This window comes from Leptonychotes weddellii, chromosome 2 (genome assembly GCF_054177405.1).
Source record: "Leptonychotes weddellii isolate Sample4059 chromosome 2, ASM5417740v2, whole genome shotgun sequence".
In the NCBI taxonomy this organism is placed as follows: domain Eukaryota; kingdom Metazoa; phylum Chordata; class Mammalia; order Carnivora; family Phocidae; genus Leptonychotes; species Leptonychotes weddellii.
Genome location: NC_138370.1, coordinates 108,925,207 through 108,952,513, shown reverse-complemented (window position 1 = coordinate 108,952,513; position 27,307 = coordinate 108,925,207). Strand labels below are relative to the sequence as shown.

The following is a 27,307-nucleotide window of genomic DNA, read 5'->3' as shown; positions in this document are numbered from 1 at the left end:
AGTCCCGCATCGGGCTCCTTGCTCAGCAGGGAGTCTGCTTCTCCCTCTCTCTCCCTCTGCTTGTGCTCTCTCTGTCAAATAAATAAAATCTTAAAAAAAAAAAAAAGAAGTGTACAGTGAAAATGATTCCGTCTCAACTAGGTAAAGGAGCCTTTGCAAAGTGCTTTATCAGCTCCGGGAATGAAAAGATTTCCTGCGAACTGTTCAGTGAGTGTTCTGGGTAGCACCGCTTCGCAGGGTCAGTTCTTCCTATCTCTTCCTTTGAAAATTCTAATTAAAATAGGAAATCTTTTTTGTTTCTATTCATTTTGGTTTTGCCATATTGGATGTAGATATGAAAATAAGTAATTCAGTGACAACACTGTCTATTTTTTCATTCTTGTCCTGTTGGAACTTTATGGGAGGGTAGGAGGAGGTATATTTTCCCAGTTTTAGTTTTTGAAGTCGGTTTCTTATTGTCACTTTTTCAGTCGTAAATATCTTTGGGGTTAATGGCTGTAATAGGGATAACCTCCTCACTGATGCCTATAGTCACACTGTAATAGGTTTTTTAGAATAACCAACTAGTGAAGAATTGAAACTGAATCCTTCAGAGCGCTTGCATTCCCCTTGTGAGCACTGTTTAAACACTGTTGCACTATCTTTTCCTTTTATTATGTTATGTTAATCACCATACATTATATCATTAGTTTTTGATATAGTGTTCCATGATTCATTGTTTGCATATAACACCCAGTGCTCCATTCAGTACATGCCCTCTTTAACACCCATCACCAGGCTAACCCATCCCCCCACCCCGTCCCCTCTAGAACCCTCAGTCTGTTTCTCAGAGCCCATAGTCTCTCATGGTTCGTCTCCCCCTCCGATTTCCCCCGTTTCATTTTTCCCTTCCTGTTATCTTCTTCTTTTTTTTTTTTTTCACATATAGTGTATTATTTGTTTCAGAGGTACAGGTCTGTGATTCAACAGTCTTACACAATTCACAGTGCTCACCATAGCACATACCCTCCCCAATGTGTATCACCCAGCCACCCCATCCCTCTCACCCCCCACCACTGCAGCAACCCTAAGTTTGTTTCCTGAGATTAAGAATTTCTTATATCAGTGAGATCATATGATACATGTCTTTCTCTGATTGACTTATTTCGCTCAGCATAATACCTCTGGTTCCATCCACATCGTTGCAAATGGCAAGATTTCATTCCTTTTGATGGCTGCATAATATTCCATTGTATATATATACCACATCTTCTTGGCTCTTTCCACAGTTTGTCTATTGTGGACATTGCTGCTATAAACATCGGGGTACATGTACCCCTTCAGATCCCTACATTTGTATTTTTGGGGTAAATACCCAGTAGTTGTCACACTATCTTTTACAAATAAATTTGCGGGCGCCTGGGTGGCTCAGTTGGTTAAGTGACTGCCTTCGGCTCAGGTCATGATCCCGGAGTCCCTGGATCGAGTCCCGTATCGGGCTCCCTGCTCGGCAGGGAGTCTGCTTCTCCCTCTGACCCTCCCCCCTCTCATGTGCTCTCTCTCATTCTCGCTCTCTCAAATAAATAAATAAAATCTTTAAAAAAAAAAAAACAACTTTAAATAAATAAATAAATTTGCTGTAGTGTTTAAAGAAATTTTAAGGAAAAAAGTCTGTCATTTTCCTACCTCCCTGACACAATTGTTTTCAGTTTTCTGTGTCTATTTCTATCTATATTCACAAACATATACCCTTAAGATCATAATAATTATATGTTCTATCTGGTTTGCAGTGTTCGGGCTCCTTATTCCAATTATATATTCTAGCCAGAAAATGTCCCCGAAAAAGTAACTTATTATGATTATAGAACCAAATTCAGGGATAAGGAATCCTAAAAAGTTATTTTGTGATTGTTAGAATGGAGGGCAGTTAAAAGGTTAAAACAATTCAACCATAATTCAGTGAGAACATTCTGGGCATTGCTACTTACTGTCTTGAGGGAGTTATAATTACAGAGTAAGAGAAAGATATATATGCAAGTGATTGTACAATATAAGAAAGAATACGATGGTTTTTAAAATACAGTACAAAGTGTTTCAGAAGCACAGGGCCTGGTATTTGACCCATGAAAGTCTTCTATAAGATTTCAGAATAAAACACGTATAGATGCATGCTTATACATGTGCACCTGTATGCATTTCCATGTCTCATGAATAAAGTCATGGAGACCAACTGCCATTTTCAATGCTGTTTGGACATGGAGAAGGAAGAGACATTTTAGAATTCTCCCAGTGGCTCTATGTCAGTTGAGGAACTGCTCAGTCGGACCTCTGAGAATAGCCATTTTGAATAAAATAGCAACTGTTGAGCAATATTCCATGCTCAAGACAAGGTCCAGGAATTTTGTGGTCAGAAATTTTAAGTTGATGCATTATAAGAAAAGCCAAGGATACCTTCCTGGATGGTAGAGTTTGCTTTAATTTCAGTCTAACTTCCATGAGAGCAGGGACCTTTTCTCTATTTATTTATTCATCCAAAGCATTTAGAATAGCCCTTGATTCAGAGTAGGTACTCAGGAAATACTTACTGGACAAATTTTGAAATTCCAGGCACAAATTTTAGTTTCAATTCATGCTTCATAGTCAGTCAACAAAAACTAAGACGACTGGTCAGGGCCATAGACTGAATTTTTAAAAATAGATCGCAGTAGGCGTCAGTGCAGTACACAGGATAAAACACAAAACTGGGAGTAGGACACAGGTTCCAATGCTCAGAGCCAGCGGTAAAATGATGGTCACGTCCCGCAATCTCTCTAATGTCTCCATCCGACTAACATCCTTTCTGGTTCTCAAATTCTATGAATCTATTCTCAGTCCTACTCATAACTCTTAAAAATTCATAGAAGGTTACCCATGCTTTTTGTGCATCAAAATGACCTTGTACTTAAGATAAATCACAGCTGATCACGCAAGATTAAATGAGGAAATATAAAAATTCATTGAAAGCCTTTGGATGATAATACTTATATAAGGTTGAAGAAAAATATGACAATTCCATTCAGCTACGTAATATTTTTTCTTTTCCAGAAGTTTTCAGCTTTGATAATACATTGCAAATATTTCAGATTAGCATAAGCACTTAATAAAGAGAAGAATGCTTTAGGTTTATTTTCCTCTATGTAGATCCAACTAAATTCTATTTATATTGAGTTGAACCTACTCAATCCAATCTTATAAGTTTGACAAGGTAAACAGAAGACTGTGATTCAAATTTATGTGGATTAAGCGACTGCACAGTTGTGACAAACTGTTTTTTCCTAGTCTTAGGTTAGAATAAAACCAGAAGACAATGGTAGAATTTATTTCAATCCAAGAGATTTATTTATTTTTTTTTAAAAGATTTTATTTATTTGAGAGCGAGAATGAGAGACAGCATGAGAGGGAGGAGGTTCAGAGGGAGAAGCAGGCTCCCTGCCGAGCAGGGAGCCTGATGCGGGACTCGATCCCGGGACTCCAGGATCATGACCTGAGCCGAAGGCAGTCGCTTAACCAACTGAGCCACCCAGGCGCCCAAGAGATTTATTTATTTTTAATGTGAGAGACTGCTGATTTCTCCAAAGCCTAGTCTGTTTATAAATAAAGCAAATATTTTTTTCCTTGCCCATATCACAGCTATTACAATATTTTGGATTTTCATTCTCCATTCACAATAGGGATAGTTCCCCTCACAAGGCAGCGTTATTATACATCTTCAGACAGTGAAGAATTATAAAGTATCAGTCAGATCCATAAGGAGATTAAGGTTCTACCATGAGATGTAGTTTTGCCATACATTTACAGATAATACAAGTAATATTAATGAGGATGTCATACTCATCCATCAGTAGACCTAAAAACAGATATTAACTGGGATACCCCCCCATGTGGCTCTAATAATCTGGGTAAGACACAAAAGCCAGGTTACTAACCCAAATACACTGTTTAGTTTGTTGTGGGAAGTTCCAGCAGACAGAAAAAGCATCTTTTCCTGGACATTCCTGGGTAGTCTGATTGCCTCCCTGATGTTTCCCATTTTCTCTCAGCTGCTCTTTCCCTTCTTCATTCAAAACTGCAGATTTCTCTCCCCGGTCTCAGCTGCTGTCTCTATTCCCCAGACCACATGTTTGACTTCCTACCATCCTACATTATTCTTTGGTGAAGTCTGTTTTACCACAGGATCATTAAAGACCAAATCTCTTAGAAGGAAGTCTACCTGGCTTTTGAGTATAACATTTGATTTTAATGACAAAAAAGAACAAAGTCCAATAGTTGCTTTGAAGAGTCAGATCCCAGCAAAAATGACTGCAAGAAGAAGACAAAAGAGCACATAAAAAGAACTTTCCATTGTAGACAGTCCCTTCCCTAGTAGTAGCTAGCCCTCTATCTTATCCTAAATAATAGGCAGCTTCAATCAACTTTTAGTACAGTATTAATGAGGATAGAGAACAATGATTTGTTATCAGTCAAGTCCTTAGAGGGCCCAAAAACCTTATATTAATCTCCTCCCCTGCCAAAATTTTAGACTCAACATGGTAAAGACCTGTGTGATTTGCTTATTTAATTTTATCTTCCTCTATCTTCTCTGCTCATCCTCTGAATAAAACAACTAGTGAAATGGCCAGGAAGTAAATACGGAACAAGTGTGAGGAAAACGGTCACAGATACTTTTTCTCTGCACCAGGCACTGTACTGAGAATTTAGCATACACTGGAATCAGGTATCTGGATACTTCACACACTATCATTAAATGAACACTGCTTGCAAGAGAAAACTCCAAAAGCTTTCCTTTAAGGATATTGTTTAGCCACATAAGAATCAGCCAAACATGACCTTTCTTTGTGGCTCAAAGTCAAAAGGGCAAAAAAGAGGAAAGATTAACCACTTCATAATAATCTCTTAAGACAGATTTCCCCTTAAACTTAAGTTACCTCTACCATCTCTACAGCTGTAGAGATAAATGATACCTTTGATGGGTTTATAGGCCTCTTCAAACGCTTTGTGTTTATAGACCATAGCAAGAGCAACATAATTGTTTTCTTCCTCCCAGTGAACTGTCTTCCTGCGGGATTTACAGGGTGAGCACAGGATGTAATGTTTGCATCCTGAGATTTGCCAGTAAAGCAAACTGCAAGTCCTTTATTATTCCCCATTTTTTTAAAGTTCAGATCATTGTGATTATACTCCATTATTCAATGCAGTCTTACAAGAAACCCTAGACTTTGTTTTCGTTGATTAATGACAGTTGAACTTTGTTGAGGCTTAACCATTGTAATGTATGTTTCAGAGGTCTTTCTCAATACATTTCACAAGTTGAGGTGGTATTTCTGAACCTAACAAAATGATTCATGTAGCTCTTAAAATTAGCACAAATGGGACAGACTATAATAACAAAAAAAAAATTTATAAGTTAGGTGATGGACGGATCATATATCAATTAAATTGAAGACATTTTTTATAAACATCTTCACAATGTCTGTGATTTCACTTGTCCCTTTGAAGGAAGAGTCCATTTTTAAAACTTCCTACCACCACTTCCAAGACAATCTGTCAAGAGATAAACATTTTCACTACTAGAATAAGCCACCTCATTAAAGGCAGTTTCAGTCAGTGAAAGGAGTTACTTTTGAACAATGAAGACATGATATATTTTAAAAGAACCATGTGAACAATGAAGATGTGATACATTTTTAAAAAACCCAAATGGGTCCTATGAAAGTTTGGCTATCATCCAAATTCACTTCTCAAACTTCTATAACATTCAGAAAGGGCAGATTCCGCCCTGACTTTAAACCTCCCCAGGCTATTTCCAAGAAGCCATATCTACTAGGTAAAATGTTCCAACCCAGATGCTGGATTGACATCTTCAGGAGGTAGTGTAAAAACCATCCCTGCAGTGGGAAGGAATGCAGACGAGGTAGCCAACATCCCTTACGGAACTGAAATCATGATTTGATGGCCTATAATTTTTATATCAGGTGGTAGGAGCACAGATGGGTTACATATTATGCTTTTTAACTTAAATACATGTTGTACATATTCTTTTGTAGGTATCAAAGATTTTAGAATAATTACTTTTGAAAAGATTATATAGCTGAATTGTGAAGTATATTATTCATAAACAATCAAAATAATCCAAAATTATATGTCATTTCTGTATTCTATAGGCCATATTGGGTTGTCTGTTGATCCTTTAATCAAAGCCTTGTAATTGCCTAGGAGAGGAAAGAAGAAACTGAGAGAGGAACAGGTGAGGACAGTAGAGTTGCTGTTGGTCTAGTTCTCAGTGGGCAGAGAAGAGTCATCCCTGTCACATGTTCTTGGGTCCCCGGTATGAACCCGTGCGAGCTGAAGCAGAGGGCATTTAGGCAGCAATCCACTGAGGCTTAAAATCCACTGAGTAAAATAGCAAGATCTATTGGTAGATTTCAATCTATGGGCTAGAGATCCAGGATGAGACAAGGCTGAAAACCTATCCGATCAAGCTAGGGTTTAGAAAAGAAATGAAAAAGACCTCTGGATTTCCAGGTATTGCAGGAATCACACCCATCTCTGGAATGCAACCGGGTTTTCTCCTTCAATCTCCTTCCTGCTGCCTGGGACACTCTTTCCTGCCCCTACCCCCACCCCTTCCCGGTAACTTCTATTAATATCACTTTCTCAGAGAAGCATTTCTGAAGCACAAAGCTAGGGTAGGGACTCCTTTTGTCCATGCTCTATAGCGCCCAGCACTTTGATTCCCGGTACTCAACACAATCTGTCTCCACAGCTGTGTATGAGCAAGCTCCACAACATCAGAGACGGCTTTCTTACTCACCTTTGTATCTCTAGGGCATAATACAGAGCCTGGTACATGGGAAGTACTCAAGAAATGTTTACTAAACATATGAATGGGTGAATGAATAAATGAACGAGTTGCCTCTAGAACATCCAGGAAGATATATCTCGTAGCTGGATTATTCTGAGCTCAAAAGTGAGCTTAGGGCCAGCACTAAAGATTGAAGAGTCGCCAGCTTACAAGCAGTGACGAAATTCATAGGCGAGAATAAATCTCCCAGGAAGAGTAAAATGGCACAAGACTGAAGGCAAACAAGGGATGAGGAGCCCACGGAAGTAATTCAGAAAACCTGCCCAGTAAGTGTGGCGCAGTCTGGAGAGTGGTTAAGAGCTCAGATTGTTTTAGTCAGACAGACTGACTTGTCATCCCAGCTCCGGTTCTTACCATGTGAACCAGATGAGCGTCAGGAGCTCAGCGAGGGGGAGAGAGTTGAGCTGCCCATTGTTGGAATAGCTGGTTGAAACAACAAGCCAGGGGCGCCTGGGTGGCTCAGTCGTTAAGCGTCTGCCTTCAGCTCAGGTCATGATCCCGGGGTCCTGGGATCGAGCCCCGCATCGGGCTCCCTGCTCAGTGGGAAGCCTGCTTCTCCCTCTCCCACTCCCCCTGCTTGTGTTCCCTTTCTCGCTGTGTCTCTCTCTGTCAAATAAATAAAATCTTTAAAAAAAAAAAAAAAAAGAAACAACAAGCCAAAAATGAAAGTAACAGGCAAGTAGTCAAGCCTTTGAAGTCACTTTCAGCAATTGTATAAGCAAGAGGCTGAAGTGGGGAAAACACTACCCTCTCCCCCTGTACCCTGGGCGCTGTCCCATTTTCCCTCATGGAATGGCACACCCATCAAGAATCAGATAGATGAGCACAGATGTTGCTCGAGTCAAGTCACTGCTGAGGGATCCACAAATAAAAGGCTACTGTAGTTTTTTGGACCTGAGGGATGCTGGGGAGAGGACAAGGGGAAAGGGCTAGTGGTGGAAGAGCACAGAGCGGTGAGTTAGAGTAGGGAAAAATGTCTTTAAGTTTTCCCTTCGTTCCCCTGAAGGTTTCCCCGCAGAGGAGCCTGAGGAAGGCCTCTACTAAAGGCCTCTCCTGCTGAGGGCACCTCTGCTAAGAATGCAAAAATGGGCAAGAACATGGCCAGCCAGAGGGGCCAGAGTCCTCGACGGCAGCTCCCCTCAGAGACTGCAGTCTGTTGGCTGCACCCCGAGTCTGGTGCTGGGGAGAGCAGCTTTCCTCCCTAAGGCTTGCTCCCTTTGTAATTGCCTATGGTTGGCCCCGAAATGTCACTCATAATATTAGGAGCCCGACTCCTCAAGTAAGTTACTTGAATTCTAAATCTCAGTTTCCTGACCTATGCCTACCCCGTGAGTTGTTAGAAAAACCTAGCTATAGGCTTGACATATATGCCATGCCCCATCAATGATCGCTTCATCAGAGCAGGTAAAATGGGAGGGACAGCCCTTGGGCTGAAAGAGAAGAGGCCAGGAAGGTCACGCCTGAGAGCTATCTGTTGCAGTCAAGGACTAAATCATTAGTGACCTCAGGAAAGTACTTTCCATGGAGTAAAGACGATGAAAATCAGAGTGGAAAAAGTTGTCAGCATGGGTGATGGCAGCGTTGAGTCCTGCCGGAGGGGCAGCTCCCGTGTAAGCGCTGAGCCCACCCTGCGGAGACTCCTTCCAGGGGTGCGGGCTTGCGCTCAGGATCCTCACTCATCCCTTATGCTGCCTCAGGGACCGTGCACTGTCCACTGCTACCAGCCCTCTTTCGAGGCATCTTCCAGCTTTTATCCCCAAAGCCTGAGCCATGACCGTGCTTATCCCTGTCAGTGCACCTTCTCTAATAAGCAAGCTTTGCCTCTGCTCAGCAGACAGAAACATCACAGACTCGTGTCCGTATCAGCAATCCAGCAGGGATACGGTCTCTGCTCTTGTCCTGCCCCAACCAGAAATAAATACTGCATGATCTATTACATATTTGTATTTTGTTTTTGAGACTAGAGACACACTGTGGTTTTTTTCTAAACACTGACCATCATCAAGAGAAATCAGCTGTCATTCCAAAGAAGCAAACATCAAATTCATACGAGAGCACTAAGACCACAGAAGAACGCTAATACGCGTATCATAGACTTTCCGTGGAGGATGTGAATCCACAGCAAAGTGAGGCCCACGTAATGGGATTTATTATACTTTTTTATGTGAGGATAGTATTTCCAGGGCTTTCAAACGTTTTTCCTTGTACTAAAGTACCAAAACACAGGAAGCTCAGTGACCCTTGAAGTTGTAGCTTAGATCACCCAGATTTTTGCATGAGAAAGAATGTATAAGAAAGCACAACTGCTACAAACCATTACATGAAATGATTTAATCGTGTTCAACTCAGTAGGTTTATGCCTGCTGCCGTTTCTTTCCTGCTTCTTTAGTAAACTATCATTTTCTGCCACTGCTGTTTACAGGAATACATTTTATTTCAAAAGCAAGATTTTTCTTGACACTCAACTCACCCATGACTTTATCGTTGAATATTTTTTTTTAGTGTTATAACTCAACTCTTTGTGTGGCTAAAATGGCCAAGGCTCTTTTATGTTGTTGTTCTTATTTTTCCCCATATCAAGCATCCTGACCGCTGCTGTCAAAATCTGATAATAAATGAAGATTTCTCCCACAGTGGACCTCTTATAACCATGGCAACTCCATCAGTAGCTAATGGCCACACTGCAAAAAATGCTTTTGAAAAGGACAGCTTCTCACACTGCTGCAGTTCAAATGTCCTTTTCTTACCCTTTCTCTATAATGATGCTAGGAAAACAACATATTCCAAGCAAACATTTGCTTTGTTGTGCACATGTGGGGCCACTTTAAAAAAAAAAAAAAAAAAAAACAGAAAGTAGAAGAGAAACTACAAATAAAAGAGAAAGGATAGCACTAAATTGCAGAGAGATGCTGATGGCTTAGCAGCATTAACAACATATTTCTGCTCGGGGCGCCTGGGTGGCTCAGTTGGTTAAGCGACTGCCTTCGGCTCAGGTCATGATCCTGGAGTCCCAGGATCGAGTCCCGCATCGGGCTCCCTGCTCAGCAGGGAGTCTGCTTCTCCCTCTGACCCTCCTCCCTCTCATGCTCTCTGTATCTCATTCTCTCTGTCTCAAATAAATAAATAAAATCTTAAAAAAAAAAAAAAAACAACATATTTCTGCTCAATTTACAACTGAAATCAAAGTAGTTATTGATTGCTTAAAATTTTGAGAATTTTTATTGCACTTACTCCACCCACTGTCATCCAGAAAGTTTTTCTAGAACATTTGCTTTCAGTTTCATAGTATTATCTCTCTGAATAATTGGTCACATGTAGGTAATGCAGCTATATGCATTTATGTATAGAGACTGCTGTATGTTGTTTCCATAAGATGGACACTTTTATGCTCTTCTGTATGCCCTTGAAAGAAGCCCAGAGCAGAATCAGCATGTGGGTCCTTCAGCCCGCCTTGCATATATCCCCACATGTGCCAAAACAAGAGGAGTTCCTGCCTGATCCCTGCTATCAGACCCTCAAAGATGCTCTGGCTTTCTTGTTTATGAGGTAGAACAAAACTAGTTTCTAATATAGAAACTTTCCCTGGGTGCCTGCTTCTGAAGCAGCCCACCTATTAAAATAAGATGTTTTCTACTTTAAATTGTTATTAAGGAAATAACAGACATTCAGATAGATCTCTCTCTGTCTCTATATATCTACTTACCTACCTATTTGTCTACCTATTTATAAATATATATTCATGGAAAGGAACTTCCCCATATCTCAAAGAACTCAGAGCTTGAAGGTTTTTTTTTTTCCTTTTTGATGTTCCTTCAACTATCAATATTGATCAATAAGTAACTACAGATTGGAACCCCACATCAAGTGGGATCTGCTGATGCCTTCTTCACTGACATCAGGTACATTTAATTAATGTAAATAATCATCTCCCACTGAGGCTTTCAGAATTACATGGTCTATATAGGGCTGACATATGAGTAGGAATATCTCAGCCCACAGAGAAAGCAGCAAAGTTGATTTTCATTAGCCATTATGACCATTTAAATTTTACTTTGCCCAAAACCATTTTTTTTTTGCTTTTTTTAAACTTTTCCCAAAGGTATCTTCTCCCTATAAAAGTCCTTTAATCATGTGGATAGGCTTAAGAGTCAAGACCTCCTAAGATTTGCATCAGAGCTCTGTTTCTTTCTGCTGAGAAACTGTCATCAAGTTACTCAAACTAGCTTAATCTCAAGGCATTAATTTATAAAACCAGCCTGATAATAGTTCTCCCTCAGAGGATAGCTGGGAAGAATAGTTGATTTAACACATATGAGAGCACTCAGCTCTGTAATTGGAAGAAACTAAATTACTTAAGAAAGGTTTTCCCCCTCTATGTTCCCCATTCCTGACTCTCTCTTCCTTGAGTCATGAGATAAGGCTCATATTCCTGATTTGCACATCTATTTTATAAGCTAATTTTAAAAGTGTGTGAAACTATTTGCTTTCTGCTAAGGTAAGGCAAGTTGAACCAAACACTGCAAGATTGTCAGTGGTGAGTTTTTGGTTTCCCTTAATTAAATCAAATGTTATAAAATTTGATAATATACATAAAATCACTACCATAAAAATCCCTCAGTCTCTCCCACATAAAATTAAATTTGAAATCACAAAACATTATATTTCTTTTTTGAACTCGTTCACCAAGTTTCAGCAGAGGAATGAACTTGGAGAATCCCATCACTGACAGCCAGTAAGAAAGAATATGACCTGGTCTTTTTTTTATCTAGGTGGTGGGAACGTATCAGGTTAGTAAGAAAACACAAATTGTAACAAATAAAGATGTCAGAATACTCTACAGGAAAAGTATCTTCTAAATCTTTTTTTAAGGCAAACTTCAAAGAAAGATTCAACAACAAAAAAAACATTGCAAACCATTAATTTTTGTCCTGACAAAGAAACTTTTATCCTTTGGAAGGTGCCAGAATAAATTTGAAGCTTTTAATAAAATATTTTGTGTGGCTCCAAAAGCTACACTAAACATAAATACATTTCTTTGCCACCAATCCATTTTGCACTGTAGTCATCCAAGCACAATGATGCTACAATATGCAGGTACGCATATAACTTTTGGAAATACCAATAAAGCCTAAGTTTATGAAATACTCCTGCCTGTCATCTTGAGTCCAAGATGCATTGTCAACTGCAAGCAAGCATGGTCAAATCAGAAGCCAGGTCTGCTGGCTCAGTAAGAGGCAAAGCCTGCATGATGAGTTGGGAAGGGAAAAAAATAAAAGAAAACCAAAGAAAATAGAATGTTGTTCTCTAACAAAGCAGATCGAAGCACTGCACAAAGACACCATTTCCCTAAGTACACCTTTGACTACACAAAGGAGTCACTGTGTTCATCCTGTGTTTTTCAGTAGACTTGGGCCTTAACGATTCAAATAGAATCTTTGTCTTTCGGTCATTGTGTCAATCTCCAATACTTCAGACAACCTGCAGAAAGTCGTATATATACAACCAATACTTTACTTTCCACATATAACTTCTTTTTCTCATTTAAAAAATAAAGCTACTGTTAGAAGAAGAAAAAAATCACCCACTATCTATTTAAGTCCTTTTATTTCTTATCTAGGACTCCACAGTGTATAGAAAAACTGATACTCCCTCTTTGGGAAATATAATTTTCCGTACATTCATCAATGTAACTTGGGTTCTTTATAAAAATGATGGAAATGTTCCCAGCTCAAATTATGATTTAAAATAGAAAACATATTAAATGATAGGTTCCCATAGAGAACGTAAGCACATTTTCTTCAGAGCAATGTTGTCATTGCCTGGTCAATAAAATAATGTTTTCTTCTCTATTAACTCATTTGGTAGAAACAAGTTTAGGATGGGCCAACCCACATGACCACTATGGTGAAAACTTAAAACTTGTTACTGTGTTCTCAAGTAAGTATTGAGGAACAATAAATTTTTCTTTTTCTGTTTTTCTTTTTGGCTATTGTTCATGATGACATTCAATGACATATGCCTAGCATTCTGTGTACTATACATGTACTATACAACTCAGCAGATAATAAGAAAAAGAAAGAGTAGAAAAAACATTTTACAATTTAGTATAACCTGGGTGCTGAGGTCATATTTGTTCTATTAAAAAAAAAAAGATGAAAGGCATTGGTTGCCTAGAGGAAAATTCTATGTTCGTGAAACACCTATAGTTACACTTCCAAAAATTACCTTTCTAAGAGGTTCCTGGAGTTCCTTGCTTTGGCCAAAGTTACACATGACCATGATTAGCACACAGTAGATGCTCAGTAAACCATGAATGAATCAGTCAACATGGCCTAATAGAAATGTTGCTTATTTTTCAAGATGTAATATATTAATATAGCACTTACTTTAGTGCGAAGCACTGCCCTAAGCACTTTATAAATTTTAACTCATAATCCTTGTAACAACCCCAGAACCCCAGCAGATTCATTCTATTATTATCTTTATCTTACAAGTGAGGAGATCAGGGCAAAAAGAAGTTGTTTGTCCAAAGCCACACAACAGACAATAATGGTGCCAGACTTTGAACCAGGAATTCTGGTTCCTGAGTCCGTGCATTAATCTTAGAGAAGCAGTCTTTACAGGTAGCATAAATTTGGGATGTATCAACACGTAGAGGGTACTTAAAGAATGACTGAGGTATTTAGAAAGAAAATATAGGAGGAGAAGACAGTAGAAAACACCCAGGACCAAGGTCTGAGTACCTCTAACATGTAACCAGAGACAGGAAGAGAAATGTGGCAGGAAGGCTGAAAACAACAAAAAGTTGTAATAAGGATAAAGTAAGTGCTTCCCACTGGAAAACACTTAATTGAGTCTTTTGCTCTGAAGATACAGGATGAGCAACCATTGATAGGTTCTGAGCCTGGGTCATTCAAGGAACTAGAGACTGGCCTCAGAGGATGGTGGAGAGGGACAGGGCACAGCCTCCTAGTGAAGGCCTGTAGAAACTTCAGCTAGTTCACAATTTTTATTTAAGATCGAGATATTTCTTTATTGCCCACAATGCTTCCTCTGTACAAAGGCATTTACTGACACTCTCTCTGTTTGCATTTAACACACTAGTATGATTAAACTCTGTTTATATCCTTCTAGTAGCTACATCTGCCATTTGGGTCACTGCCACAGAGTAGCTACAGTTTCTTCAACTATAGACTCATGATCCAAAGAGCAATCTCCATATAGAAATCATCTTGCTTTTTTCCTCCTCACTCCACATGGAGGCAGGTACTTTCACCTTCCTCAAACTGCGGGCCCCACACTACTTAATGTTGCAGATTGGCCCACCCAACAGGGGTGAAAAATTCTGAAAGAGAGAAAAAAGAAACTTGGGATTATGACTTTTTAAAAAAAGATTTATTTATTTATTTGAGAGAGAGAGAGAGAGCAGGGGGAGGAGCAAAGGGAAAGAAATCCCCAAGCAGACTCCCCGCTAAGCGCAGAGTGGGAGGCAGGTTTCCATCCCACAACCACCCCCCACCCCGCCACAATCATGACCTCAGCCTAAACCAAGAGTCAGGATTCTCTAATTTTTAAAGAGTAACAAATTAGACACATTGTTTCTGGTCCAAGCGATCACTTAACTGTCTCTGACTTGATATAGAGTACCTACTTTGAAGGACACCTAATTTGGAGGAAAAGTAGTCACTGTTCCCCAAAATGATGCCACCTCCCCCCCCACCCCACCCCCCACCCACCTAAGGTAGCAGCACCTGGTGACAAACATTTCAGGAAATTCACTCCCTAGGAAATACATTGGTGATTGCCTCCAACCCTGGCCTGTTTGACACTGCATAAATAAACACCATCGATTTTCCCTTGGCTATACTGACTCATTCCTCTGCCACAGTCAGCTCTCACCTCCTTGCCCTAATCAAGAACCTCAGACATTCAAAGTTATAATGCCTAATAAACTCCAAGAGTTTAACAAATATTAGTTCCTTCCTCTTCTGCCTATCTGCAAGCCTGGATCTCAGCTTCTGGTTGATCGGATTACTTTCCTAATTCTAAGCCCATTATAAATGCTACTAATAAGGGCCATTCTCATATTCATTATTTCATTTAAGAGTAATAATAACTGTATAAAATTCACCTTCACAAAAATGCCATTCTACTCTTTGTTGAGGCAGGAATTTTCTTGAAAGGTAAGTTTTAAGTTACTCTTGATTGAGGTTCTGTTGACTGAAATACTTCCGAGCCCAGGATGACCTTCCAGTAAGCTAGGCAGAACCCGGGGGAGCTATGGGGAGCTGGCCTCCTTATTCTGTGCATTCTGGTTAGGCTTAGTTCTCTCATCCGTGTAGAGCAGCCACTGTCTTTGGCTTCTTCTATGGTCCCAATCATTCATCTTTAAGAAAAAGACTTAGAGGAGTGCCTGGCTGGCTTGATCAGCAGAGCATGCAACTCTTGATCTCAAGTTTGTAAGTTTGAGCCCCACATTAGGTGTAGAGATTACTTAAAAAAAAAAAAAAAAAGGAAAGAAAAAGACTTAGAGATATTATCAGGGCCAATCTGTGTACTGAAGGTGCTATAGTCCCAACCTCAGATCTTTTGAGACTAAGTGTTTAGATACAGATGTTGATTACTCTCTTGTTAGCACCAGACAAGTGGTTGTCTCATTGTCTTCTATAGAACTATAAGACACAACCCAAAATGATACTTGAACTTTCTTCTTAAAATCTAAAATCACATTTCCCACAGAGTCATTACACGTAAATATCTAACAGGATAGAACAACACAGTGATAATCCACTTTGCTATAAAGTATAATGGGAGGGGACATGGGGGAAAAGAAGATTTAAAGTTTAAGGACCTGAATTCTAATCTTGGTTTTATCATTTTTTTATTTGAATTGTCTTAAGCTTCTGGACTTTAGTTCATTTTTCTCTTCTCTTCTATTTACTCGTAAGGAGTGATTATGAGGCTGAATTAAGATAATGTATTTGAAAGCAATGAAAAATTATCATTCATATCTAATTGTTGATAATTGAGGGATTACATAATTTCAACAAACTACATCTGTTATGTTAAGGCTGATTTTAGTTCCTTTCTCAACCACACTTAGCCCAAAAAGAAGAGAATGATCTAGATCAGTGGTTCTCACACCTGACTGATTTCACCTGGAAAGCTTTAAAATGTATTGAGACATTCTCAGGCTCTACTTACTAAGGTTTTGATTCAGTGGACATAGATATAGGCCCAGGAGACCGTATTTTGTAAAAGCTCCCCAAGTAAATTGCTATAGCTTTTTTGAAGGAATTGGCAATGGATGTTAACATTTTACTCTTAGACCTGGTAACTTTACTTCTAGAAATTTATCCTGCCAATATACTTGAAAAAGTATAGAAAGATATACATACAAGGATTTTTACTGCAGCTTTGTTATATTAAAAAAACTATTTAGATGTCCATCAGTAGGAGACGACTTAAATAAATGATGGTGTATCCATACAGTTGAATGTAATGTTGATATTGACAGATATCCATAGCACACATTATTTTTAAATTTAAAAAAAAAAAACAAAGCAAAATAACTAAGTAAATAAGCAAATCATACAATAGTTTTATGATATGTTCTTCTTCGTGAAAAATAAGAAGTGGTGTATACATTCACATGTGGGTGTGGAACTGTTGAACTGTTGATAGTGGGCAAATCTGAGAAATACGCTTGGGGAAGAGTAAGAACAAAGGAAATGTGGGACTTTTCCTTTTTAATTTATACATTCCTTTTTACATTTTTTTCTTATAGCATGCCACTTTTTTCAAAGATGACCCCCAAGTGATGAGCAGTCATGCCCAGAACAACTCCAGATTAGGAAATGTGTGAATTTCCTCTCTCTGACATTCTTTGTTACTACTCTTATAGTTTATTTTTATTTTTTTAAAGGGTCAATTTTTTTAAAGATTTTATTTATTTATTTGAGAGAGAAAGCGAGAGAGCACGAGCAGGGTGAGGGGCACAGGGAGAGGGAGAAGCAGACTCCCCACTGAGCAGGGAGCCGACACTGGGGCTCGGATCCCAGGACCCTGGGATCATGACCTGAGCCAAAGGCAGACGCTTAACTGACTGAGCCACCCAGGCGCTCCATTTTATAGTTTATTTTTAAAACTATCATTTACAATCCTCCACATTTTATCATTGTCAATTTCATCACTTAGAATCTTCCTGAATTTTCCCCATATATATCCTAACTGCTAATTCATTCCCTCATCTAGTCTATGAATATATACTGAGTGCTTCTGAGCACTCACAAGTGCCCTGTAGGTTCCAAAGTGCTATTCCAGGCACTGGCAACAAACAAGAGTGCAAGCCCTGCCCTCATGGAGTGAGCATCCTAACTTCTCTTAGCCTCAGTCCCTTCATCTGTAAAATGGATATATTATTAGTAACTTTCCTTTAGGGTCATTTGAGGATGAAATAAAATCATGTGTGCAAAGCCCTCAGCATTGGTATCATAGAAGTGCTCAATAACTCTAAGCTGCAATAACTTTTACTCTCCTTATCATCATCATTTTTTCATGACCAGCTGCTTGATCCACTGTGAATTTTCTAGAAGAAAAAACTCTACAGAAATTACATTTCATCTTAAGAGAATGTTATTGTTGGGGCATCTGGGTGGCATAGTTGGTCAAGCTCCTGACTCTTGGTTTCCACTTAGGTCATGATCTCAGTGTCGTGAGATCGAGCCCCACATCAGGCTCAGCGCAGAGTGTGCTTGGGACTCTCTGCCCCTCCCCACCGCCCCCCCCTGCGCTCACTCTCTCTCTCTCCTCTCTAAGATAAATAAATCTTTTTTAAAAATGTTATTGTTGATCTTATAGACAATTGAAGTACATCTGCTTTGCAAAATCACAGCAGATTTTAGAAGACTTAGGGAAAAAGAAAGAAGTCAAGTCAATAAAAGGAAGAATGTGGTCTCCTGCTTAATACTTCCCTGAGCCATAGATTTCTAATTTCCTAGGTTTAACAAAATAGATTACATAGCAGAGGCTGATACACATTTATAAAAATATACAACATTTTGTTCATGTCAGTGATCATGAGGAATTTCTTTTGGAGATAAGATTACCAAAGGGCAGCAAAGTGGCCCCTTAATCCCAATAGCAGATACTCCTTTGAGTGGAAACCGGAGTTTAGGAAGCTTGGGAAATGGACTTCTCTTTACATTTACACTTGAACTTAAAGAGCGCAAAACATGGGCTAAGTCAGTTTGAGCTTTCTTTTTCTTTTCTTTTCTTTCTTTTTTTTTTTTTTTTTTGTATTGACTCAGAAGCCAAATATGGAGCCAGGTTTATCCAATTAAATGTATTGTTTAAAAATGAAAACAATTACATTTTCAATTATAATGAAGATGAAAATTACAATTGCTTTTGTTATGGTATGTTTCTTTTTCTTTTTTTCTTTTCTTTGTTGTTGTTGTTACAGACAGACTTAATTTTTCTTTCAGCAAAGGAAAAAAAAATTGAACAATGATTGTTAGTGGACTTATTGGAGTGGTCCCTGGTTAGGTTCACCCTGTGTTGGCAGCAGGGGCTAGGTTGTCTAATTCTGTTAGCTCTACAAGAAACCCCAAGGTAAACAGAACTACCACAGATTGTGTAACAATGAGCAACAGGTGATTCTGTGCCAAAGAACCAGAAATTTCTCCATGTAAAATATAGATCTTTGGTATATTCTAAAAGCTATTTTTAATTGAGAAGGAATAACGGGCAAGCAATATCCCAAGGTCCTGAATTATAAGAACTATTTTATGGTGGAAAGGGGAAGGTACTAAGTACTCATTTAACAAATATGTATAGTGTAACAGTGTGCTTTGTGCTTGTGCTGGGGAGAAGCTACAGAGGTGAATAGGGTGCAACGCCTGCTCTTAAAGCCCAGTGTTATTGCAGCCCCACAATGCTATGGCAGAGGAAAGCTTCATTTCACACTTTATTTAGGGAACGCAGCCAGGCTGCTCTAGTGACTTGGTTAAATACTCGTCACAAAAGCAGGATAGTCAACTCTCCCATCAAGTACAAGCTAATATACATTGTTTTCTACAAATTCTTGAACTTCAGCTGAACATTTGGGTTGCAGTCTTTCTCAGGAATCATTATTCCAAGGCATGTTTTCACTCCTGGATTTGGTCTCAACAGGACTACCAAAACGGGAACAAGTACCCAATATTGAATGAAAAAAAAAAGACCCAAAGTGTTTTGGTAGTCATGCCAGTTTTGTTTTATGTTTGGTGTGAACATTATGGAAACCAATCAATATAGTACACTGCAATGCGTCATTTTAAACTAACTTTCTTTTCAGACCTTTTTTGTACCACAGCGAGGCTGTTTCATTTGCTTATTCTAGTCATCAAAATGGACTTGTAAGTCCGGTGGTTATGTTCATTGTAATTAATCTAATTGGCCAACTCTGTTTCTCACTTGAAAAATCGCCAAGAAATATAATTCTCTTTAATGGAGGCAAGTGTTTGCAAGTATTGACAAAAAGTCACAGATTTTTTTACAAGGAGATGGAAGACAATATTTTTCACTCCTGCCTTGTCTGTGTGTATGTATGCAAACTATAGAAGACAAGAGTCTATTCCATCTCAAACCACATCTAGCAAAAGGTACATAATACTTTAAAAAGAAAGCTGTGACATGACATTCATTAAAACTGATCATAACACTTTCTGTCCTGTTACTCCACTGAAACAAAGTTGAAAGGAATTATTTTAAAGCACAAGTAATTTAATCAGAATTTTAAAAATGCCTGTCTGCAAGTAACTTTCTTTTTCCACTCTGCTTTGTTTAGTTTCACCATAAAAGCAATTCATTTCTAAAGACTTGAAAAACTGTTCTAAAGCATATATATCTCCTTCTGACCCCTGTAGTTTTCTGAATGCATCAAATACCATGATTAGGGACTCTACAAATAACTCCCGTGTGTAGCTCTTCTCTCAGCTGTAATATTACATTCATGTGACTGTTTTATTAATGCCAGTGTGCCTCACTGGACTATGTGATTAGTGAGGGCAAGGATCATCTCCTATTTCTTGTCATTGTTCTCCAGCAGCAGCCGAGTGCCCAGCATATAGTAGCTGTTCAATAATTATTTGTTGAATGAATGTTATGCCATATAAGGCACTTTGGAAAAAGTGGGTAATGATCCCTTGACTGAGTTTTATTCTTTTTATGAAGACTAATCACTTTATATACACACACAAAAAAAAACTGCTGCACATATTTGCTTGTCAAAGTCTTATATGTAAAATGTTTTAAGTCGTTCAGAGAAATAGTATACTAATAATCTAAGTTAATTTGTCATATTATCAAATGCAAAATTCATTAATAGTCTCTGATACTTGAAATCATTTATCTTAACGACATTCAAAAAGTTAGGATGTCTTAATTCTCACAGTGTCACCATGAGGTAAGTACTATTTTTTAAGCTGCAGATAAAATGTTTTCTACTCAAAAGAAAAGACTGTTTGGCTATATTGGTTTTTGGATTAGTAGGTTTCCTTGGGCATATGATGTCTAACAGCTCAAGGAAATTTTGATAAATGCTTAGAAAGACTAATAAGCATAAGAAGTATTAAAAACAAAAACACATCAATTACTTATCATTAAGAAATGTGATCTATAAAATTAATCACAACTTCACCTAAAAAGGGTTTGAGTGTATTCTGAAGTCTGAGTTGAGACATTGTGTAGAGATGCTGGGTGGGTCCGTATCTAGTAGTAAGCGGTCATCTAAGAACTTGATAAATGATATACAAATAAGTAGCATGGACATTCATTCTGAAAACCCTATAAATTATAAGTGTGGTCAACAGTTAATTCATGTGTGATTTTTTATATGGAAATTATCCCTATGAACAGTAACACCAAGAGAAAATGGGTTTTTTTGTTTTTTGTTTTTTGTTTGTTTGTTTGTTACCAAGAAAGATTCCATGAGACTCCACAAACTGAAAGGCAGGATAGAATTTTGGAATAAGAACCTCTGCATCATTCATACGACTCCTTGGAGAGTCTGCAGGAGGCCAGGAGTAATTAGCTGCAATTTGTCTTTGAATGAGAGTCTAAAGCCGCTTCTGCCAGTGAGAAAAATGCATAAAGGCGCTAAATGATTATAGGTATCTAAACCAAGATTTTGTTTAAAGGCAGGTACATAAGATAGCAAGCATACTTCCATCAAAATGCCTTACAGTCTTTTTCATTTCTATTATGTTTAACCCCCCAAAATAACTTTAATGTGTGCCAAACGACCCATTCTACTTGCAAGGTCTGACAGGATGTGGAGGCTGACAGAGATGAGGGCTCAAGGCAGGAGGAGCACTGAATTACTTTTCTTGCTTTTTTTTCTTTTCATGTTAGAGGTAAGGCCTAAAGGACAACATAGATCATTGTGATAAATGTGTTGTATCTTCATATTTCATTGTAGTTGTCAAGAATTCTTGCCAAGTCATAAATGTTAAGTGAACCAGAGCAACAACTGGATAAGGTACAAGTGTAGTCGGTTAGAGTCATATTTGGTCTCAGTAAGAAATATTACCTTTGTCCTGATTATTTTCTTCATTCTATTAAATAGGTTAGGTAAACTGGATAGGGATGGGCAAGCCAACCTTTTATTCTTCCTTCATTGTGTATGTGTGTGTATGAGAGAGAGAGACAGAGACAAAAGCAGAGACAGATAAATTGGTAAGATTTTAAAGATCATTTCGGTTTTGTTGTATTTTGTAAGTTTAAATTTCAGTGTTCAAAATGTACTAGTTTCCTCTGTCATAGAAGGGCTTTTAGAAGGTTGACTGAATTAAAATACAGCTTATCAAAGTTGTAAGATACAAGGGAAATGATCATTTGCAAAATAAGGTGTGGATTAGGAAGGAGGGAGAAGTGCAGTTGGAATCATTTTTCAAGGGGAAAATGAGAAAACGATCCCAGTTCCTCTCCATGCTTCATAGAGCCGCCTGGCCATCATCTCTCTTTTCTTCTCATTCTTGGAATTGAGTATATAGGGAAGGGAGAGTTAGTAGCACTGAGCTTCCTTCAACTGATGAAGGGACCAGAGGCAAGCTTCTCTCCTACCCCCACCACGCTTCCATCTGTCCTGTTCCTTCTCCTGAAATGGCTGTCCCCCCGGCTCTGTATCTCAAAGCCTTAGTTCAAATAGCTGCCTCCTTTATAGCACTTTCTTTGATCACTTTTGCCAAAGCGACCTCCCCACCCCCACCCCCCACCCCCACCGCCACCTACAGAACTAGGTAACGTTTCTTTAATGAACCTCTGCAATGCTCTCTTTGTACAGGCTTTTTGTTCTTCCTCTCCCTGCCAAAAATAAAACAAACCAAAAAACAATACTCTTTGGCCCTATGACCTTACACAAACGAATTCACTTCCCTGTTCCTGGGTTTCTAAATACATAAGAATGGAGATAAAATCAGCAAAGTCATAGGGCGGTTTTGAGAATTACGTAAGTTAATTGCCATAAAGTGAATTATGCTGGTGAAGAGATAGATAGGTCTCAAGAACTGTGAGGAATTATCAGGCGTTGTTGCTGCCTACTGCCCCCTGGGGAGCACATATTAGTCTCCCTTCCTGAGCTCCGCCTTTCACCCCGTCACCCTATGTGCAAACTACGATGGTAAGTACTGCAGAGCACACAAAGATCCCCGACACCATTACCTGACCTAAGGAGCTCATAATCCTTTGGGAGAGGTCAAACAGATCGCTTGAGTGAAGGAACAAAACAGTCATTAGAAAATTATAAGCGAACTTCTGGAGAGAGTTCAAAGACAGACAAATCTGTGGTTTCACCAAACCAGCTTGATAATGACAATCCCCTGGGGTGAGGATTCTGAACTAGTAAATCAGAATCTCTGGTCTAGAGCCAAGGAAATGCAAATGATCATTCAAGTGGAGAACCTCTAGAATAGTTATAGTTGGGGATAAAGGCTTTCTGTTAAAAGCTAATTCTCACCAGGAGTAGGCACAGTTTTTCTAAGAACTAGGATAGAAGAGAGAGTGATGTCATTTCAAAAACATAAGGGAGTTTCTACCCAGTGGCTTAATCTTCTCAGTAAAGTAGGAAATGAGATCCTCTGCTAAGAATGAGGCAGGTGGAAGTGCAATTCAGGGTTTGGGAAATGTAGAGAATATTGGGAGAGTTGCTATGGTGATGTGTTACAGGGCTGAACTAGAGGTGAATTAAACCAAGGGTCCATTATGCTGCAATCAATATTCCTTACTAGAATTTCCAAGTCCAGTTTATACCTGAGTTAGGATCATTCTCAAGTCCTCAAAGCTCATAGAAATGAAAATGCCCCAGTACTATTGATAAAGGTAGATTTTTTAATATTATTCACAACAAAAGTAATGTAAATTCTGAGGATCACCTGACAACCTTGTTTCTTCTGGCCAGTGCAAAATTTAAAATGTGATCTCATGAAACGTCTAGGAGTCAGATTCTCATAAATTACAACAAATCTACCCATTGTGCTCTCGGTTGATCTGTGGCTAGCTGCTGAATCCATGAACTCCCCTAGGGTGAGAGCAAGGTTTCATAATTAAACGTATGGTGGTGTTGCTTTTCTTGTATTTTTCTTTTTGGTGAGTAAACTATTTTATTCGTCTCATTTTTCCACATCACATTCTCAGGGTTGTAATGGGTCTCCCACAGTTCCAGGCAGTTATTGGTTCTTGGGGGGAAATGCTCCTGTGGCATTATTGATTGCAGCCTTCATGGGAAGGACAGTGATTGACTGAGTTGCTTCTTGGGCAGCTGTGAATTTGCTGTACAGTGACAGGTCCTTCGGTGGCCTCCTCAGTCTCAAGTTGACAAGAAATCTGGAGAAGGAGCTAGCACTATTGAAATGTCGTGTCCTCACCCTACATTATATTCTGTCCCTCAAATTAAACCCAGGTCAGTGAGAGGTCATGGTTAAGAAGATAGTAAATGATAGCACTGAAATTGAGGCTGTCCTTCTGTCTTCATAAGGCTTCTGGCCCCTGGCTTGACCTCCTAAAAGCTTCATGCTGTTTTCCTAGGCTTTTCACAGCTGCCTGCTTCCTCACCCACAATCTCAAAACTTCACACTCCAACACTCTATTCTATTGGCCAAACTATCAGACCGGACATTTGACCTTAGACAGCACTGTGGGTTTGGACTTAACCATTGTCTCTGTCAGTATTCAGTTCCAAAAAGAGAAATTGGAACCCAATAAGCAAATGGACTCTACTCTCTCATCATGGACGCACCATGTTAGTCTTTATAATGATTATAAGTTTAAGATCGGTATTATATCATTTCATGGATTAGAAAAAAATGAAGTTCAGAGGGGTCATGTTACTTTGCCAGTACATTCTCAGGAAGTAAGGAAACAAGGATTCCACCCAAGTTAGTCTAACTCTATATTCGTATTCTTAACTGCTACACTCTCCTCTTCCAAAAACCTCAATCCTTAAACTATTTCCCCTCCTTCACATGTCCTAAACCCTTATCTGTCCCTCACTGTCATTCTTTGACTTCTCTTTGATCACATTTTATTGTGCCTTCCATCCACCTGCATACTTGCAAATAGTTTTGTGAGTAGAATTCATTTCGTCTATTTTTTGCTCACTAAAACACCTAGTATATTGGGTTTGTAACTTTTGACCCTTTGTATCCTCAGTTTTCTGTATGGATCGTATCCTGATTTATCGTAAGTGAAAGTGATAAGACCAACACAGGGTAGGAGACAATGATGGAAGAGAAACTGAATAGTTGCCATTGATTCTCAGGGGCGGGGGAGGGGGGTGCTAGGACTTAGTGGGCCCTGTCATCAATTATTAGATATGATCTCCGTGGACACTGTTTGCCATACTTCCCATCTGCATGGCTCCAGGCAACCAGTGCCCAGAACTGAAGGAGAATGGAATCCAAATGTTAAAAAATTTTTAAAATTCAGAAACTTAGGAACTCTCTTCAATGGTCTCAGGCTATGATCAGTGACATTAAGCAATAACACTCTCTCTCCTCTTTCTTGCACACTCCACCAGAGATGTTCACCCCAATACCAGCTTATCTTGTTCATGCATCTTAGACCAATCCTTATATATGAAAGATCCTGGGGGATCCCCAGAGCTCTGTGGACCATCATGGAGACTCACTGAGAAATAACTTGGTACTTAATGTAACAAAGAATCTAGAAGCACTCCTTCTATTTTAATTTCCTCTGATTCATGTTGCAGGTCATGCCTCACTGCAAAAACTGGATAAGAGCATAAGTCTCTTTTTTTTTTTTCATTACAACTACAGGAATATCATTTCACTATAGTCTCATAGAATATGGTCTCTTCTCCTAGAAAGTAAGCTAACCCGGGTAATGTAACTCTTGGTACAAAGTGCATCTATTTCTCACATTACCCTTGTTGCTGTGGTACTATGCCTATGTATTGTATATGGAATGCCATCACTTGAAGTGCTCTATAAAGCTTGAGTTTTTACGTCAATGATACTTCTTTTTTTTTTAATTAAACCAGTTAAGTTAGAGCCATGACCCCAGCAGAAAGATAAAATAATACAATTTTATGTCCTTTCAATCAGCAATGGAAAATTAAAATTGAATGATATGAGGGAAATGTCACATAGTGACAAATTACAAATAACAAACTTCCCAAGTGCTTTTCCTCTAACCTACTAGTTATAATCTTAAGCCTTATAGTTATGAAACATTTATTATGGGGCATGTCCCTATACCAGATTCCTTTAAGGTGTAGGTTAGAGCAGGTGTCGTTTAATCCAACGATTCACAGCACATCACTCTCGTTATATCCCAAGTGTTAACACTGTTCCTTCTGAATTTTAATGTTCTAATAGATTAAAGGTTACCTGTGCTTTAAAAAAATATTTAGGAAAATGCATCACTTTTGCAACAAGTTGTATCTATAGTTAGGAACAATGCTTGCAAAAGCAAAAGTGAATAAACACAATAAACTGTTGAACCTGAAGAACTGTGTACTTTATGTGGAGGAAAACCACCTATTTAAAAAGTTCAGCAAATTTTGAACGGGATAAAGACTTACAGATGAAAGACTACTTAAAGAGCTCTATAAATATAGACTCCAATCACAATTAAATTCAATGATCCTTTATTCGTAATTCTCATATGGTAAATTCAGAAGGAATGCCTAAGTTGTTATTGTTAGTTTGCTTTTTCAAAACAAACCGTATCTAAGGTTTGAGCAAGCAATAACGGTTTTGGCTTTATGTGCTATAATGACATTAGTTTAGGATCTGCCCATGGCTGCTGCATCCAAGTTAAGTCAGAAGGCTGCTGAGGAACATCTCATGCTGGGAATCCTCCAGCATCTCCCATAATTGGACTTAGGTTAGCATGCCAAGTTTATAACTGAGGAGGACAAAAAGTAAAGGAAAATTCTCTTTTTTAACAGAAACTTTATACGAAAAATGGCAATGTTTATAAAAGCCACATGTGTGTTCAGTCTGAGATGGAATAAATCCTAAAAGCTTAGCTCTCATCAGCTTCAATTTTGCTATTCTAGGACATTCTTTTGTAAATTACCTTATGGGAAGGGCTGGGGTGTGGTAGTATCCTCAAACTTGGAGGATACTCATTTTTCCACATGTGTATGAGTCACACAAGCATATGACACAGTATCAGACCAATCTGTTGTTTTAGGATGATTTTGTGGGTAATTAAGTTCTGTTTGGGCACCTCAGTACAATGTATTTCAGTGTAGAATCAAGGTACTTACCAAATCAAACAAGAAGTTTATATGCTTATATCAAATGTCATCCCAAACAGCATAATGTAATCATGCTCTAAGACTTACAAAATAACTTAATTTACAGTACTGTCAACATGATTCAACAGAAAATGTGAATATACACAAATCTGATTAGGTCAAACACCTACCTCCTATCAAGTTTAAGTAACTGATACAGAAGTATTTTGGTAAAGTGCCCACATTGAGAGCAGTTAAAAAAGCAGCGCCTATTTTCTACAGAAAAATAGGGACAGTGAATAACTCATCACATTCTCTGAATACTACACTGCACTCACAAATTCTGGAGAGTGATACCCTGGACACACAGCTTATTTCACATTAGTGAACAGACCTAAAATTTTTATAAAGTTCTGACTTCTGGCCAGAAGATAAAATGTCCCATATATACATATATACAAACCCCATTTCTTAGCCTCTTAAATTCTCTAGTTCTAAAAATGGCTTTTTGACTTGTCTTTAAAGTTTAAAAAGGAGAAAGTGTGCAATACATTTGCATTTGCGCTTCTGAATTAAGAAACAGTATTAAATGAGAAAAAAAAGCTTAGGATAGTATTAGTGTACTTAGATTATGTACATGACCTTTGGGTATTCATGAGAACCAGTTTAACTGTCCCTCACCT

At 38.6% G+C, this 27,307-nt stretch overlaps 1 protein-coding gene across 1 annotated transcript in view; it reads left to right on the top strand.

Moving 5' to 3' along the window:
• GRID2 (glutamate ionotropic receptor delta type subunit 2) overlaps positions 1–27,307 on the top strand; it is a 1,321,579-nt gene that overhangs the window by 1,271,793 nt on the left and 22,479 nt on the right. The gene's annotated exons all lie outside the window — the stretch shown is intronic.